This window comes from Mesoplodon bidens (genome assembly GCF_964165515.1).
Source record: "Mesoplodon bidens genome assembly, chromosome: 2".
Taxonomy (NCBI): Eukaryota; Metazoa; Chordata; class Mammalia; order Artiodactyla; family Ziphiidae; genus Mesoplodon; species Mesoplodon bidens.
This window is the reverse complement of record NC_138177.1, coordinates 124,481,641-124,502,071: the sequence shown is the minus strand read 5'-3', so window position 1 is coordinate 124,502,071 and position 20,431 is coordinate 124,481,641. Positions and strand designations below refer to the sequence as shown.

Genomic DNA, 20,431 nt, shown 5'->3' with positions numbered 1-20,431 from the left:
GTAGATGAAATTCACTAATATGACTTGTTACATATTGATTTTTATACAGTGTAAGCTAGCAACTTGACACTTAACTAAATGCTACTTTTCTTTTGGGGAAATCTCACACTCATTCTCAAAGTTTCAAGCTAGATGGCTTGATAAAAATATGGAGATATATTAAACCATTGCTATATTTCAGTTTCCATACTTATTAAGGTTTCCAAGGGAGGTATACTATATACACTATACATAACACACCTAGTAAACCTCAGGAAAAAACTTTATGATTCTCAAACTAAGAGTTAAGTGGCTGTAAAAACAAACTAAATTACTTTTATTTTTTAATATTCTAGAGAAAATATTCTATTTGACTAAAAGTGACAGATTAAAAATACAGGGACATAATCATGGATAAAAGAATATTCCCAAGTGAATGGGATTTGAAAAGAAGACTGCTTTCTGAAATAACAGAATTTTTACTTATTTGAAAGTAGAGAATCATTGGGCAGGAGGTTCCTAATTATTAGAGATACTGCAGAGGAAGAATGGGCCTATGTGAATTTTAGGAGGAGGGATTTCATATATAATATCTATGTTAAAATTTTTTTATCCTTTGGGTTCCCTTGTCTGGGTATATCAGTTGCTGCATTGTTGCCCTCCAGGTAACTATGACTTTGCTAACTGAAATCTGCAGTGTTTAGAATATAGATGATTAAGTCTTTTCTCTGGCTGATCACAATTTGTAGATAGAGGAGAGTTATACTTCTGAGATGATAGTTGGCTGATATGTTATTGTAGGTATACAGAGGTAAGCTCACAAAAGCAGCAGTTGTCTCCAAATTCATGTTCTTAAAATCTGATTTTATAATCATTTTCTTTGCTCAACTTGGTGTCTTTATCTGACTCCAAACACTAATATAATATTACATTTCAATGTTCCCTTCTATTTCTCTTAGTTTTCATTCTTACAATGAAGATAATCTAGGCCTAAATGTGTCCATAAAAAACTACTGAAATATAGGGAGGACAAAATCTTTATTCATATCTAAAAATTTTTAAAATATAACTTGAATTATAAAGGGGGATATTAAACAGAAATTAAAGTATGGGGAAAATTGATCTACTATATCAGAATTAAATAATCTCATTGGGCAGTATAAAATGAAGCCAATCACAAGTGAAAAGGTATAATATTGTAAAAATTTGTAAAAACAAAATTTATAAGGGTTTAACTTATTTTCAATATTAAAATATTACATGTAAATTCCCATTTTTGTGAAATGACATAATTTTAAGAAGTGCTACCCCCAAAACACATGTTTTTGGTAAATAAATCATTAAATATGGTGTGTATTAGTGTATGTCATTGTTTAAAGAAAGAAACATTAGATTTGAAATAATAGATTTCAGAAATATAAAAAGAAGCAAGCATGTTTTCTCCCTTAAATGGTTAAATGGCAGACTTTGTAAGACTGACAACAACTACAAGAAGCTGTGTGACAAAACATCACAAATATCAAACCACTACCTCATTCAACTCGAGAGCACCACTTACATCTATTGAATGTTTGTTCCTAGAGTTCACCGCACAATCTATGCACCCAGATTCAGGGATCCTTCTCCAACCCCACCAGAGAACAATGTCTTTATTTGCATACCAGAATTATCAATAGATGTCTATGCATTGCACAAATCAATACCTATAGAGCCAGTGAATAAATGGGTGATATTGCCAACACTAGCTATTGATAATAAGACACTAATATAAAGAAGCATAAATGCATGGTCAACATCTTAATATTCCCCACTGGATTCCTGATACTTTAAGCCATTCCCTTAATTCCATTCACCATGTATCAGCTCTTCCCAAAGGTGTGCTCTAAGTATTCTCTTGTTTTCACACAACTGCAGTTCTGTTTCCATCCTGAATGCACCTTGCTCTTTTCTCAGTCTAATCTTACCATGCTTGAATTTCAGATTTGAAACTTGGAGTTGCTCTGCCTAGAATTTATACCCTGGAGTGTCCTGGCTGTCTATGATTTGCTTGGTTGCCTCTTTGGCTTTTGTTATCCTCAGTTTTTCTGAGTAGTAATTATTTATCTTAGTTTTAGACTCAAGGAAGCCAATCTTGTCCTTGGACACTTGTCAGGGTCTCTCTCCATTTCCATCACTCCCCTAGTAAGGGAAGAGGATTTGCGCATAGTACATTGAAATGCAAAGGGTAACATTTTAGTTCATGCAATCTAACTCAACTTACCCCCAGAAGCCAGAGGGAAAGACCAAGGCTAAAGGGATATAGGGAGCTAGTGACTTGGCATCATCACCACTGCCAAGACTTCACAGTGTTTATGAGGGTTATGTACTATCCTAGGGTACTCCTTATAAATCTAGAAGATGTATAAAAATTGTGTACTATTTCGTAAGGTACCAATTATAAATGTTGGTGAAACAAAACCATTGTGACTTGGCAACCTTCTTCTGGTCACAGGTTTTACCATTCTCCATGTGCACAACAACAATTTCTGTTTCATTTATCTGCATCCCTAGTTCTACCACAGTACTTGAAACAGTATATACTTGGTAAATATTATTGAATAAATAAAAAATACATTGATTAAGGAATTAATAAAGTCCCGTTAGGATAGTGCACGAAGAATCTAAACACTTATATTTGTAGAAGTTGCCACTTCTCTTTCAGAGTCGAGAGGAAGGGAAAGAACTTTAAAGAATTGTCATCCTTGCTGACATCTTGTAGTGATAAGTGATGGCAGTGGTTAGAACAGACTCTGGTACAGCTATCACAGATCCTCTTTATGATTATAAAGACTAACAAAAACTTCAAATACAATTTTGAAGAAAAAGCGATAAGTACTTCCTGTAATCTAAACAAGAGTTTTCTTTTGTGCTTAGGCTCTTCCAGACATGGATAGACTCGTCTCAAAAAAAAATGGAGAGGGCAGAACCAGGGGAGGGGGGAAGATGGCAGAAGAGTAAGATGCAAAGATCACCTTCCTCCCCACAGATACATCAGAAATACATCTACACGTGGAACAACTCCTACAGAACACCTACTGAACGCTGACAGAAGACCTCAGACCCCCCAAAAGGCAAGAAACTTCCCACATACCTGGGTAGGGCAAAAAAAAAAAAAAGAATAAACAGAGACAAAAGAATAGGGATGGGACCTGCAGTGGGAGGGAGCCATGAAGGAGGAAAGTTTTCCACACACTAGAAGCCCCTTTGGGGGCGGAGACTGTGGGTGGTGGAGGCGGGGAGCTTCGGAGCCGCGGAGGAGAGCGCAGCGACAGGAGGGCAAAGCGGAGAGATTCCCGAACAAAGGATCAGTGCCGACCAGCACTCACCAGCTCGAGAGGCTTGTCTGCTCACCCGCCGGGGCGGGCGGGGCTGGGAGCTGAGGCTTGGGCTTCGGTCGGAGCGCAGGGAGAGGACTGGCAGCATGAACACAGCCTGAACGGGGTTAGTGCACAACTGCTAACCGGGAGGGAGTCCAGGAAAAAGTCTGGACCTGCCGAAGAGACAAGAGACTTTTTCTTCCCTCTTTGTTTCCTGGTGCGCGAGGAGAGGGGATTCAGAGCGCTGCTTAAAGGAGCTCCAGAGACGGGCGCGAGCCGCAGCTAAAAGCGCGGACCCCAAAGACGGGCGTGGGACGCTGGGGCTGCTGCTGCTGCCGCCAAGAGGCCTGTGTGCGAGCACAGGTCATTGTCCACACCTCCCTTGCAGGGTGCCTGTGCAGCCTGCCACTGCCACGGTCCCGGGATCCAGGAACAACTTCCCCGGGAGAACGCACTGCGTGCCTCAAGCTGGTGCAACGTCACGCCGGCCTCCGCCACCGCAAGCTCGTCCCGCACTCCATGCCCCTCCCTCCCCCCGGGCCTGAGTGAGCCAGAGCCTCCGAATCAGCGGCTCCTTTAACCCTGTCCTGTCTGAGCGAAAAACAGATGCCCTCCGGCGACCTACATGCAGAGGCGGGGCCACATCCAAAGCTGAAACCCGGGAGCTGTGCGAACAAAGAAGAGAAAGGGAAATCTCTCCCAGCAGCCACAGGAGCAGCGGATTAAACCTCCACAAACAACTTGATGTACCCTGCATCTGTGGAATACCTGAATAGAGAACAAATCATCCCAAATTGAGGAGGTGGACTTTGAGAGCAAGATTTATGATTTTTCCCCTTTCCCTCTTTTTGTGAGTGTGTATGCTTCTGTGTGAAATTTTGTCTGCATAGCTTTGCTTTCACCATTTGTCCTAGGGTTCTATTCGTCCGTTTTCTTTTTTGTTGTTGTTGTTGTTGTTTAACTTAAAACAATTTTTTTAATATTTTTTTTATTTTAATAACCTTTTATAATTTTACATTACTTTATTTTATTTTATTTTATCCTCTTTCTTTCTTTCTTTCTACTTTTTCTCCCTTTTATTCTGAGCCCTGTGGATGAAAGGCTCTTGGTGCTGCAGCCAGGAGTCAGTGCTGTGCCTCTGAGGTGGGAGGGCCAACTTCAGGACACTGGTCCAAAAGAGACCTCCCAGCTCAACGTAATATCAAACGGGGAAAATCTCACAGAGATCTCCATCTCAACACCAGCACCCAGCTTCACTCAACGACCAGCAAGCTACAGTGCTGGACACCATATGCCAAACAACTAGCAAGACAGGAACACAGCCCCACCCATTAGCAGAGAGGCTGCCTAAAATAATAATAAGGCCACGGACACCCTAAAACACACCACCAGACATGGACCTGCCCACCAGAAAGTCAAGATCCAGCCTCATGAACCAGAACACAGGCACTAGTCCCCTCCACCAGGAAGCCTACACAACCCACTGAACAAACTTTAGCCACTGGGGACAGACACTAAAAACAACAGGAACTATGAACCTGCAGCCTGCAAAAAGGAGACCCCAAACACAGTAAGTTAAGCAAAATGAGAAGACAGAAAAACACACAGCAGATGAAAGAGACGAAGATAAAAACCCACCACACCTAACAAATGAAGAGGAAGTAGGAAGTCTACCTGAAAAATAATTCAGAATAATGATAGTGAAAATGATCCAACATCTAGGAAATAGAATAGAGAAAATGCAAGAAACATTTAACAAGGACCTAAAGAACTAAAGATGAAACAAGCAATGATGAACAACACAATAAATGAAATTAAAAACACTCTAGAAGGGATCAATAGCAGAATAACTGAGGCAGAAGAATGGATATGTGACCTGGAAAATAAAATAGTGGAAATAACTATGCAGAACAGAATAAATAAAAAAGAATGAAAAGAACTGAGTACAGTCACAGAGACCTCTGGGAAAACATTAAGCGCACCAACATTCAAATTATAGGGGTTCCAGAAGAAGAAGAGAAAAAATTTGAAGAGATTGTAGATGAAAACTTCCCTAATATGGGAAAGGAAATAGTTAATCAAGTCCAGAAAACACAGAGAGTCCCATAAAGGATAAATCCAAGGAGAAACACACCAAGACACATATTAATCAAACTGTCAAAAATTAAATACAAAGAAAACATATTAAAAAAGCAGCAAGATGGGCCTCCCTGGTGGCGCAGTGGTTGAGAGTCCGCCTGCCGATGCAGGGGATACGGGTTCGTGCCCCGGTCTGGGAGGGTCCCATATGCCGCGGAGCGGCTGGGCCCGTGAGCCATGGCCGCTGGGCCTGCGCATCCGGAGCCTGTGCTCCGCAACGGGAGAGGCCACAACAGTGAGAGGCCCGCATACCGCAAAAAGAAAAAAAAAGAAAAAAAAAAAAAAAAAAAAAAAAAAAAAAGCAGCAAGGGAGAAACAACAAATAACACACAAGGGAATCCCCATAAGGTTAACAGCTGATCTTTCAGAAGAAACTCTGCAAGCCAGAGGGACTGGCAGGACATATTTCAAGTGATGAAGGAGACAAACCTACAACCAAGAATCTGCTCAGCAAGAAACTCATTCAGATTTGATGGAGAAATTAAAACCTTTACAGACAAGCCAAAGCTGAGAAAGTACAGCACCACCAAACCAGCTTTACAATAAATGCTAAAGGATCTTCTCTAGGCAAGAAACACAAGAGAAGGAAAAGACCTACAATAACCCAAAACAATTAAGAAAATGGGAATAGGAACATACATATCGATAAGTACCTTAAATGTAAATGGATTGAATGCTCCCACCAAAAGACACAGACTGGCTGAATGGATACAAAAACAAGACCCATATATATGCTGTCTACAAGAGACCCACTTCAGACCTAGAGACACATACCGACTGAAAGTGAGGGGATGGAAAAAGATATTCCATGAAAATGGAAAACAAAACAAAAAAAGCTGGAGTAGCAATTCTCATATCAGATAAAATAGACTTTAAAATAAAGACTATTAGAAGAGACAAAGAAGGACACTACATAATAATAAAGGGATTGATCCAAGAAGAAGATATAACAATTGTAAATATTTATGCACCCAACATAGGAGCACCTCAATACATAAGGCAAATACTAACAGCCATAAAAGGGAAAATTGACAGTAACACATTCATAGTAGGGGACTTTAACAGCCCACTTTCACCAATCATCCCAAATGAAAATAAATAAGGGAACACAAGCTTTAAATGATACATTACAAAAGATGGACTTAGGGTTTCCCTGGTGGCGCAGTGGTTGAGAGTCCGCCTGCCGGTGCAGGGGACACGGGTTCATGCCCCGGTCAGGGAGGATCCCACATGCCGTGGAGCGGCTGGGCCCGTGAGCCATGGCCTCTGAGCCTGCTCGTCCGGAGCCTCTGCTCCGCAACGGGAGAGGCCACAACAGTGTGAGGCCCGCGTACAGCAAAAAAAAAAAAAAAAAAATATGGACTTAATTGATATTTATAGGACATTCCATCCAAAAACAACAGAATACACATTTTTCTCAAGTGCTCATGGAACATTCTCCAGGATAGATCATATCTTGGGTCACAAATCAAGCCTGGGTAAATTTAAGAAAATTGAAATTGTACCAAGTATCTTTTCTGACCACAACGCTTTGAGACTAGATATCAATTACAGGAAAAGATTTGTAAAAAATGCAAACACATGGTGGCTAAACAATACACTACTTAATAACGAAGTGATCACTGAAGAAATCAAAGAGGAAATCAAAAATACCTAGAAACAAATCACAGTGGAGACACGATGACCCAAATCCTATGGGATGCAGCAAAAGCAGTTCTAAGAGGGTAGTTTATAGGAATACAATCCTACCTTAAGAAAGAGGAAACATCTCAAATAAACAACCTAACCTTGCACCTAAAGCAATTAGAGAAAGAAGAACAAAAAATACCCAAAGTTAACAGAAAGAAAGAAATCCTAAAGATCAGATCAAAAATAAATGAAAAAGAAATGAAGGAAATGATAGCAAAGATCAATAAGATTAAAAGCTGGTTCTTTAAGAAGATAAGCAAAATTGATAAACCATTAGCCAGACACATCAAGAAAAAAGGGAGAAGACTCAAATCAATACAATTAGAAATGAGAAAGGAGATGTAACAACTGACACTGCAGAAATACAAAAGATCATGAGAGATTACTACAAGCAACTCTATGCCAATAAAATGGACAACCTGGAAGAAATGGACAAATTCTTAGAAATGTACAACCTGCCAAGACTGAATCAGGAAGAAATAGAAAATATGAATAGACCAATCACAAGTGCTGAAATTGAAACTGTGATTAAAAATCTTCCAATAAACAAAAGCCCAGGACCAGAAGGCTTCACTGGCGAATTCTATCAAACATTTAGAGAAGAGCTAACACCTATCCTTCTCAAATTCTTCAAAATATAGCAGAGGGAGGAACACCCCCAAACTCAGTCTACAAGTCCACCATCACCCCGATACCAAAACCAGACAAGGATGTCACAAAGAAAGAAAACTACAGGCCAATATCACTGATGAACATAGATGCAAAAATCCTCAACAAAATACTAGCAAACAGAATCCAACAGCCCATTAAAATGATCATACACCATGATCAAGTGGGGTTTATTCAAGGAATGCAAGGATTCTTCAATATATGCAAATCAATCAATGTGATACACCATATTAACAAATTGAAGGAGAAAAACCATATGGTCAACTCAATAGACACAGAGAAAGCTTTCAAGAAAATTCAACACCCATTTATGATAAAAACCCTGCAGAAAGTAGGCATAGAGGGAACTTTCTTCAACATAATACAGGCAATATATTACAAACCCACAGCCAACATCATCCTCAATGGTGAAAAACTGAAACCATTTCCACTAAGATCAGGAACAAGACAAGGTTGCCCACTTTCACCACTCTTATTCAACATAGTTTTGGAAGTTTTAGCCACGGCAATCAGAGAAGGAAAGGAAACAAAAGGGATCCAAATCGGAAAAGAAGAAGTAAAGCTGTCACTGTTTGCCGATGCCATGGTACTATACATAGAGAATCCTAAAGATGCTATCAGAAAACCACTAGAGCTAATCAATGAATTTGGTAAAGTTGCAGGATACAAAATTAATGCACAGAAATCTCTTGCATTCCTATATACTAATGATGAAAAATCTGAAAGTGAAATCAAGAAAACACTCCCATTTACCATTGCAACAAAAAGAATAAAATATCTAGGAATAAACCTACCTAAGGAGACAAAAGACCTCTATGAAGAAAATTATAAGACACTGATGAAAGAAATTAAAGATGATACAAATAGATCGAGAGATATACCATGTTCTTCGGTTGGAAGAATCAACATTGTGAAAATGACTCTTGTACCCAAAGCAATCAACAGATTCAATGCAATCCCTATCAAAATACCACTGGCATTTTTCACAGAACTAGAACAAAAATTTTCACAATTTGTATGGAAACACAAAAGACCACGAATATCCAAAGCAATCTTGAGAACAAAAAATGGAGCTGGAGGAATCAGGCTCCCTGATTTCAGACTATACTACAAAGCTACAGTAATCAAGACAGTATGGTACTGGCACAAAAACAGAAATATAGATCAGTGGAACAGGATAGAAAGCCCAGAGAGAAACCCACACACATATGGTCACCTTATCTTTGATAAAGGAGGCAGGAATGTACAGTGGAGAAAGAACAGCCTCTTCAATAAGTGGTGCTGGGAAAACTGGACAGGGACATGTAAAAGTATGAGATTAGATCACTCCCTAACACTGTACACAAAAATAAGATCAAAATAGATTAAAGAACTAAGTGTAAGGCCAGAAAGTATCAAATTCTTAGAGGAAAACATAGGCAGAACACTCTATGACATAAATCACAGCAAGATCCTTTTTGACCCACCTCCTAGAGGAAAGGAAATAAAAATAAAAGTAAACAAATGGGACCTAATGAAACTTCAAAGCTTTTGTACAACAAAGGAAACCATAAACAAGACCAACAGATAACCCTGAGAATGGGAGAAAATATTTACAAGTGAAGCAACTGACAAAGGATTAATCTCCAAAATTTACAAGCACCTCATGCAGCTCAATAACAAAAAAACAAACAACCCAATCCAAAAATGGGCAGAAGACCTAAATAGACATTTCTCCAAAGAAGATATACGGACTGCCAACAAACACATGAAAGAATTCTCAACATCATTAATCATTAAAGATATGCAAATCAAAACTACAATGAGTTATCATCTCACACCAGTCAGAATGGCCATCATCAAGAAATCTAGAAACAATAAATGCTGGAGAGGGTGTGGAGAAAAGGGAACACTCTTGCACTGCTGGTGGGAATGTGAATTGGTACAGCCACTTTGAAGAACAGTATGGAGATTCCTTAAAAAACTAAAAATAGAACTACAATATGATCCAGCAATCCCACTACTGGGCATATACCCTAAGAAAACCATAATTCAAAGAGTCATGTACCAAAATATTCATTGCAGCTCTATTTACAATAGCCAGGAGATGGAAACAACCTATGTGTCCATCATTGGATGAATGGATAAAGAAGATGTGGCACATATATACAATGGAATATTACTCAGCCATAAAACAAAACGGAATTGAGCTATTTGTAATGATATCGATGGACCTAGAGTCTGTCATACAGAGTGAAGTAAGTCATAAAGAGAAAGACAAATACCGTACGCTAACACATATATATGGAAATTAAGAAAAAATGTGTCATGAAGAACCTAGGGGTAAGACAGGAATAAAGACACAGAACTAGTTGAGAATAGATTTAAGCATAAGGGGAGGGGGAAGGGTAAGCTGTGACAAAGTGAGAGAGAGGCATGGACATATATACACTACCAAACGTAAGGTAGATAGCTAGTGGGAACAGCCGCATAGCAAAGGGAGATTAGCTCGGTGCTTTTTGACCACCTAGAGGGGTGGGATGGGGAGGGTGGGAAGGAGGGAGACATAAGAGGGAAGAAATATGGGAACATATGTATGTGTATAACAGATTCACTTTGTTATAAAGCAGAAACTAACACACCATTGTAAAGCATTTATACTCCAATAAAGATGTAAAAAAAAAAAAATGGAGAACTGGAGAAATTCCAAAGGCTTTCAATGATGCCACTGTTATCAACATCTTCAAAAGAAAGGCTGAAAAACAGGATACAGCTATGCTTTATAATATCTCTCTTATACTGATTTCTGATAAGAATCTGGCAGGAAAGAGTTCTGTATTGGCCACTAAATAATATCTAGATTTAGCTTTATGGTTTCATAAATCATGTGAAAATTTTAGTACAACACTATATTTCTACAAAGTGCTAATATGTTTGAGGAAAACTTTTGACAAAATAAAGCTCTCTTCCCTTAATTTCTAGTACACTATCCTTCCCTAATTTTCCTCTCATGTCTCTGGCTATTTTTTTTTTTTTTTCACTTTTTCAAAACCCTTCACATCTCCCAAGTATTGCTTCTGTCCTATGACTTGTTTTTTCCTCATTCAGTTCACTTTTCATGATTCGAGGGAATTGTTCATTCATTTTCATTTCACTATTATCTATATATTGATAAGCATCTGATTGATCTATTTATCCTGTATCTATATCCTGCATCTTGGAGACATTTATTTAGCTGAACATCTCCACTTGGATGTCTCACAGGCATCTCAGAATCAAAACACCAAACCAAACTTACTTTTCCCACTATACCAGAAACTCCTGCCGAGTTCCAATCTCACTGAGTGCTCTGATTATCACCTCTGCTGAACACCAGTATTTTCTTTGTATCTATAAGCCTGTTTCTGTTTTGTTTTGTTTGTTCATTTTTGATTTTTAGATTCCACAAATAAGTAAAATAATATACTTGTCTTTCTCTGCCTGACTTATTTCACTTACCGTAATACCCTCTAGATTTATCCATGTTGTCATGAATGGAAAGATTTCACTCTTTTTTATAGATAGTAATATTTCACTGTATATAAACCATATCTTCTTTATCCATTCATTTGTCAAACATTCCTCTATTAATGGAGACGTAGGTTGCTTCTAAACCTTTATTATTGGTAAATAATGCTGCAATGGACATTAGAATGTAAGTATCTTTTTGAATTAAAGTTTTTGTTTTCCTCATATTAATATCCAGAAGTGGAACTGCTGGATGATATGGTAGTTCTAGTTTTAATTTTTTGAGGAAACTCTGTGCTGTTTTTCATAGTGGCTGTACCAATTTACATTCCCACCACAGTGCACGAGGCTTCCCTTTTCTCTTCATCTTCACCAACCTTGTTGTTTCTTCTCTTTTTGATAATAGCATTTCTGGCAGGTGTGAGGTACTATTTCACACAGAAATCTTACATGTGTTTCCTTGTCTTTACCGAGGACTAGGCTGTACACACATAGCAAGAAATCTCAAAAAGTTGCAGAAAGAACAACTTAGGAGTTTGTAAGCTGAACAATTCCTAGAGCTCAAACAATGTGAGGAGTCACTTGATCTCTGACCATCAAGAATGAAAGCTTTTGACAAAATTCAACACCCATTTATGATAAAAACCCTGCAGAAAGTAGGCATAGAGGGAACTTTCCTCAACATAACAAAGGCCATATATGACAAACCCACAGCCAACATAGTCCTCAATGGTGAAAAACTGAAACCATTTCCACTAAGATCAGGAACAAGACAAGGCTGCCCACTTTCACCACTCTTATTCAACATAGTTTTGGAAGTTTTAGCCACAGCAATCAGAGAAGAAAAGGAAATAAAAGGAATCCAAATCGGAAAAGAAGAAGTAAAGCTGTCACTGTTTGCAGATGACATGATACTATACATAGAGAATCCTAAAGATGCTACCAGAAAACTACTAGAGCTAATCAATGAATTTGGTAAAGTAGCAGGATAGAAAATTAATGCACAGAAATCTCTGGCATTCCTGTACACCAATGATGAAAAATCTGAAAATGAAATCAAGAAACCACTCCCATTTACCACTGCAGCAAAAAGAATAAAATATCTATGAATAAACCTACCTAAGGAGACAAAAGACCTCTATGAAGAAAATTATAAGACACTGATGAAAGAAATTAAAGATGATACAAAAAGATGGAGAGATATACCATGCTCCTGGATTGGAAGAATCAATATTGTGAAAATGACTCTACTACCCAAAGCAATCTACAGATTCAATGCAATCCCTATCAAACTACCACTGGCATTTTGCACAGAACTCGAACAAAAAATTTCAAGATTTGTTTGGAAAAACAAAAGACCCCGAATAGCCAAAGCAATCTTGAGAACGAAAAATGGAGCTGGAGGGATCAGGCTCCCTGACTTCAGACTATACTACAAAGCTACAGTAATCAAGACAGTGTGGTACTGGCACAAAAACAGAAAGATAGATCAATGGAACAGGATAGAAAACCCGGAGGTAAACCCACGCACATATGGTCAACTTATCTTTGATAAAAGAGGGAGGAATGTACAGTGGTGAAAGGACAGTCCCTTCAATAAGTGGTGCTAGGAAAACTGGACAGGGACATGTAAAAGTATGAGATTAGATCATTCCCTAACACCATACACAAAAATAAGCTCAAAATGGATTAAAGACCTAAATGTAAGGCCAGAAACTATCAAACTCTTAGAGGAAAACATAGGCAGAACACTCTATGACATAAATCACAGCAAGATCCTTTTGGACCCACCTCCTAGAGAAATGGAAATAAAAACAAAGATAAAAAAATGGGACCTAATGAAACTTCAAAGCTTTTGCACAGCAAAGGAAACCATAAACAAGACCAAAAGACAACCCTCAAAATGGGAGAAAATATTTGCAAATGAAGCAACTGACAAAGGATTAATTTCCAAAATTTATAAACAGCTCATACAGCTCAATAGCAAAAAAACAAACAACCCAATCCAAAAATGGGCAGAAGACTTAAATAGGCATTTCTCCAAAGAAGATATACAGGCTGCCAACAAACAAATGAAAGAATGCTCAACATCACTAATCATTAGAGAAATGCAAATCAAAACTACAATGAGATATCATCTCACACCAGTCAGAATGGCCAGCATCAAGAAATCTAGAAACAATAAATGCTGGAGAGGGTGTGGAGAAAAGGGAACACTCTTGCACTGCTGGTGGCAATGTGAATTGGTACAGCCACTATGGAGAACAGTATGGAGGTTCCTTAAAAAACTAAAAATAGAACTACCATATGGCCCAGCAATCCCACTACTAGGCATATACCCTGAGAAAACCATAATTCGAAAAGAGACATGTACCAAAATGTTCATTGCAGCTCTATTCACAATAGCCCGGAGATGGAAACAACCTAAGTGTCCATCATCGGATGAATGGATAAAGAAGATGTGGCACATATATACAATGGAATATTACTCAGCCATAAAAGGAAACGAAACTGAGCTATTTGTAATGAGGTGGATAGACCTAGAGTCTGTCATACAGAGTGAAGTAAGTCAGAAAGAGAAAGACAAATACCGTATGCTGACACATATATATGGAATTTAAGAAAAAAAAATGTCATGAATAACCTAGGGGTAAAACAGGAATAAAGACACAGATCTACTTAAGAATGGACTTGAGGATATGGGAAGGGGGAAGGGGAAGCAGTGACAAAGCGAAAGAGAGGCATGGACATATATACACTACCAAACGTAAGGTAGATAGATAGTGGGAAGCAGCCGCATAGCACAAGGAGATCAGCTTGGTGCTTTGTGACCGCCTGGAGGGGTGGGATAGGGAGGGTGGGAGGGAGGGAGATGCAAGAGGGAAGGGATGTGGGAACAGATGTATATGTATGACTGATTCACTTTTTTATAAAGCAGAAACTAAAAAAAAAAAAAAAAAAAAAAGAAAAGGCCTCTGTAATTATCAGAGAAGTTAGTGCAGACTTAAGAGGCTTATGTCTTCATAGAAAGGTTAAAGATAAGCTGGAATAGAGATTCTTCTAGATCTGTTCCTTTAAAGCTTAAAAGTAGGATTCTAGGACCAAAATTATCTATAAGTAATATAGCTTCCTGTCAGAAAAAAGCCCTACAGTTTTTAAGGGAACAAAATGAAATCTAGACATTCAACAATGTAACAAACAAAATGTCCAGTTTCCCATGAAAAAAATCACTATATATTCATAGAAGCAGGAAGCTGTGAACAGTAACTAAGAGAAAAATGAGTCAACAGAAATAGATCTACAAATGAGAGAGATGATAGATCCATCAGGCAAATATTTTAAAATAGCCAGCTATTATAACTATATTTAAGTATTTAAGGAAAAAATAGTGAATATAATTATGAGAGGAATGGAAAATAGAAAAAATTACCAAAATTCTTGACATAGGAACACAAAATATCTCAAATGAAATATTAATTGGCTGTAATTAATTGGCAGACTAGATACTGAAGACAAACTTTATTAAACTTGGAAGTATTTATTCAAGCATTTTAGTATTTATCTAAACTGAAGCAGGAGAAAAGAATACAAATAACCAAACAAGTAATTAAACAAACAGAGCCTCAGTGATATATGGAAAATATAAATTTCTCTCATATATGGATATTGGAGTTCCCTAAAGGGGATAGAAAAAATATTTGAAGAAAGAAAGGAGGATTTTTTCCAAATTTGATGCATACAATAAAATGTCAAATATAATAAGTTGATAATCTCTAATCAGGGTAAACACAAATAAAAATCACTCAAAAGCACATTATAATCAAGTTGCTGAAAACCAGAAAGAGAAAATTTAAATAGCATCCAAAGACAAAACAAACATTACATGCCAAGAAACAGAAACAAATATTTTCCAGACTTCTTGTCTGAAACTACATAAGCCAGAAGACAGTAGAACACCACCAAAAAAACTAAAGGTCTAAACTCAATCCTGTGAACTTCAACCTTAAGAAGCTAGGAAATGAAGAACAAATGAAACCTAAATAAAAAAGAATTATGAAAGTAATTATAAGCAGAAATCAGTAAAATTATAAATGGACAATCAATAGAGAAAATCAATGCAACCAAAGCTAGTCTTTTAAAAGGTCACTGAAATGGATGAAGCTTAGCCAGGCTGATAAAAAATAGAAAGATAACGCAAATTACCAATATCAGAGGTGAAATAGAGGTTATAATAACTATAGTCATAAGAAAAATTGAATAGCTACTAAACAAATACTAAGAAAAACTCTCTAACATTTAACTCAAGTATTTAGATTAAATGGGCAAATTCATTGAAACACACAAATCTCAAAACCAACCTAGAAGAAATAGAAAATCTGAATATTCATTATATTTTCAATTATAAGGAATTAAATTTATAACTTAAAATTTCCCACATGGAAAACTGCAGGATCATGTTTATTAAGATTTTAAGGAAGAAATAATGCCAGACTTATACAAAGTCTTTCTGAAAATGGAGAAGGAAAATTCCCCAAAGCATTTTATGAGGCTAACATTACCTCATTATCAAAACTAACAACAACAAAAGAAAAAAAATCATGAACATAGACACAAAAATCTTTTAACAAAATTTTAGTAAACAAATCCAGTAATATATAGAAATGATAATACACCATGGCCAAGTGTGGTTTATCCCAGAATTGAAAGACTGGTGATACAACTGAAAAATCAAACAATATAATTCACTATATTAAAAACAACCATAATCTACAAGTATCCCTAGATGCAGGTAAATCATTCAATATTCATTCAAGATAATATGTTTCAGAAAACTGAGAATTGAAGGGAACTTTCTCAACTTGACAAAAACTTTTACAAAAACCGTACACCTAACCTCATACTTAATGATTTAAGAGTAAATCCTTTCCCCCTAAGATGAGGGTCAAGGCAATGTTGTCTACTCTGACCCATATCTCACTTCTTATACATAAATTAACTCAATAATCATAATTGACCTAAATGTGAATCATAAAACTATAAATATTCTAGAAGAAAACAAGGGAAAAAAATCTTGGTTTTGGGCTAAGAGTTCTTAGATATGATACTAAAAGCATAAGACATACAAGAAGATATGGATAAACTGGATTTCATCAAAATTAAACAAAACTTTGTCTTACAAAAGACACTATTAATAAAATGGAAAGGCAAGCCATATAATGGGAGAAAACTTTCTAAATCAAATTGGACAAAGGTTCTGTATCAAGCATATATAAGGAACTCTCAAAACTCAATAAAAACATACAATCAAATAAAGAAATGAACAAAATATTTAAATAGATGTTTTTGAACGAAAATACTCAAGTAGTAAACAGATATGTCAAAAGGTGATAGACATAATTAGTCATTAAGAAAGTTAGGGGGCTTCCCTGGTGGCGCAGTGGTTGGGAGTCCGCCTGCCGATGCAGGGGACACGGGTTCGTGCCCCTGTCCCGGAAGATCCCACATGCCGCGCAGCGGCTGGGCCCGCGAGCCATGGCCGCGGAGCCTGTGTGTCCGGAGCCTGTGCTCCGCAACGGGAGAGGCCACGGCAGTGAGAGGCCCACGTACAGCAAAAAAAAAAAAAAAAAAAAAAGAAAGTTAGGAAAAGCAAAACCAAAATGAGATTCCACTGTACATGTATTAGAAAGGCAAACAAACAAACAAAAAACTCACACATAAAACACATACACGAAAAAACCACTGATTAGTGCTGGTAGAAAGCAGAACACCTGGAGTTCTCCTATATTGCTGGTGGAATGTGAAATGGCACTGTCCCTTTGAAAAACAGTTTGTCAGTTTCACATAAAGTTAAACATGCATTTACCATGTTACCAAACAATTTTACTCCCAGAAAAATAGAAATCTGCATTTGCATGAAAACCTGAATACAACGTTTATATTGGCTTTATTGGCAATTACTAAAAATGAAACAATCCAGATGTCCTTTAAATAGTGAATGAATAAACAAATTGTGGTACATCCATACAATGCAATACCATTTGGCAATAAAATTATTCATATTATATAACATAGATGAATCTCAAATACATTTTACTAAATGAAAGAAACTAGACCCAAAAGGCTACATGTATGAGTTAATTTATATAACATTCTAGAAATAGTGAAACTATAGATGTGAAGAATAGATCAGTTTTTGCCAGGGTTGGGGAAGGGAAGGCTGGTTGACTACAGAAGGGCATCATGAAGGAGTTTCTTCAAATGCTTAAACTGTTTTGTATCTTGATTGTGGTGGTGAATACATGTGGATGTGTTTGTTAAAACCCATAGAATTTTTTGCTACAAAGAGTGGTTATTTACTTTATGTAAATTTAAAGACAAAGCATATTGATATGTAGCATACCACTACATACTCAATAAAATGACCAAAATTAAAAAGACAATACCAAATGTTGATGAGGAAGTGGAGCATATAACACAGCTCTCTCCTAAGAACAAACCTGAAAATCCTTCTTTCCCAATCCTTTCAGTCCTACAGGGAAGGAGATAGTTTTAGGAGTATTCTAGTTGGCTGATGGTGAATCATATTTTAGAAGTTCTGCAGAGGTAATGTGAATTACAACTCACTCTGCTATCTGTTGCCTTAGGATTTCAGCTGAAGGTTCCATTTTAACATACTATTATATTAGCTTTGTGACCCAAGGCCCTCTGTGAATAATACACTCTGTATTCCAGGGTCTGACCAGAGAAGAGAACTTTGATTTCTATTATCACAAGTTCACATAGAGAAATAGCATTCCTAAGGGATTACATGAAGGAAATTCATTCATTTCTTCAGTTATTTAAGTTTTTTTTCTTTTCAGAATAAGCTAGTATATTAGAAGACTGTCCCCTTTCATTACTTTATTATGGTTCCTATTACAATTTCCTTTACCAAACTTTGCTTTAGTGTTATCATACCAGTCATCATTGCGGGACATTATAAGAATGTCCATATGAAATTTCCCATTGCATTTTTATTGGAAAAGTTACTGAGGCCTTACTGCTAAAATCAATGTGTCCACTTACTGCAGACCCATGGGAGAAATTAATTGTGCATCTTAGTACCAGGAAAAGCTCTACTTCTGACATCCTAATTTGTTTTGATATTATGATACATGATTTTATAAACTGTTTGTTACCCCCTTTGTTCTTTTATCTAGGCCAAGATACAGGAAAATATATTTTTGATATCTCTATATCTAATATATTTTGAGTATCATTAAGTAATATGTGGACATGATAAGAAAGAATATAAAGCAAAAGATATTTGGAAAATGGTTATATTACATATAATGGAGCAGAACTGTGTTAAAATAAGTAGATTAGGTAATTTTCTATTGGCTATTACCATAGAGCCTTTGAATATACTTTGTTTTTTAAAATATTTATTTATTGATTGATTTGGTTGCATGGGGTCTTAGTTGTGGCAGGCGGGCTCCTTAGTTGCAGCATGTAAGCTCCTTAGTTGTGGCAGGTGGGCTCCTTAGTTGCAGCACTCCTTAGTTGCACCTCCAGGGCTCCTTAGTTGGGGCCCACCAGCTCCTTAGTGTGGCACGTGGGTTCCTTAGTTGTGGTTCGCAGCCTCCTTAGTTGTAGCACGTGGGCTCCTTAGATGTGGCATATGAACTCTTAGTTGTGGCATGCACGTGGGGTCTAGTTCCCCGACCAGGGATCGAATGCAGGCCCCCTGCATTGGGAGTGCAGAGTCTTATCCACTGTACCACCAAGAAAGTCCCCTGAATCTACCTTGTTTACAAGCAGAAATATTTGCTGAGCATACAGAAAGCAAAGCAGCATGGTGCCTAATAGGAATGTTACAATAATTATGACACTACCTTGAGATCATCAAATAACATTCAACTAATTATGTTGAGGCCTCTAAAAGTCATTTAGCATCTTGAGGAAATAGACACGTACCAACAGTTAACTCTAAATGTGTTCACATCAATACTACAAAGCTACAGTAATCAAAACTATGTGGTATTGGCACAAAAACAGACATATGAATCAATGGAACAGAATAGAGAGCCAGAAATAAACCCACATATCTATGGTCAATTAATCTTTGACAAAGGAGGCATGAATATACAATGGAGAAAAGACAGCCTCTTCAGCAAGTGGTGTTAGGAAAGCTGGACATCCACATGTAAATCAATCAAGCTAGAACACACCCTCACACCATATACAAATATAAATTAACTCCAAAGGGCTTAAAGACTTAAATATAAGACACGACACCATAAAACTCCTAGAAGAGAACATAGGCAAAACATTCTCTGAAATAAATTGTACCAATGTTTTCTTCGGTTAGAAGAACAGAAATTAAAGCAAAAATAAACAAAAGGGGGCTTCCCTGATGGCGCAGTGGTTGAGAGTCCACCTGCCGATGCAGGGGACGTGGGTTCGTGCCCTGGTCTGGGAGGATCCCACGTACTGTGTAGCGGCTGGGCCCGTGAGTCATGGCCGCTGAGACTGTGTGTCCAGAGCCTGTGCTCTACAACGGGAGAGGCCACAACAGTGAGAGGCCCACGTACCACAAAAAATAAATAAAACAAACAAACAAACAAACAAATAAATAAACAAAAGGGACCTAATCAAACTTATAAGCTTTTGTACAGCAAAGGAAACCATAAACAAAATAAAAAGACAACTTACAGAATGGGAGAAAATATTTGCAAATGAAGCAAGCAACAAGGGCTTGATTTCCAAAATATACAAACAACTCATACAACTCAACAACAACAAAAAACAAACAACCTGATTGAAAAATGGGCAGAAGACCTAAATAGACCTTTCTTCAAAGAAGAAACACTGATGGCCAATAGGCACATGAAAAGATGCTCAACATCTCTAATTATTAGAGAAATGCTAATCAAAACTACAATGAGGTACTACCTTGCACAGGTCCAGAATGGCCATCATTAAAATGTCTACAAGTAACAAATGCTGGAGAGGATGTGGAGAAAAGGGAACCCTCCTATTCTGTTGGTGGGAATGTAAGTTGGTGCAGCCACTGTGGAAAACAGTATGGAGGTTCCTCAAAAAGCTAAAAATAGAGTTGTCATATGATCCAG

General features: G+C 37.4%; 1 protein-coding gene across 1 annotated transcript in view; it reads right to left on the bottom strand.

Annotated features, from left to right (window-relative positions):
* Positions 1 to 20,431, bottom strand: part of NEGR1 (neuronal growth regulator 1) — a 917,418-nt gene that overhangs the window by 304,599 nt on the left and 592,388 nt on the right. The gene's annotated exons all lie outside the window — the stretch shown is intronic.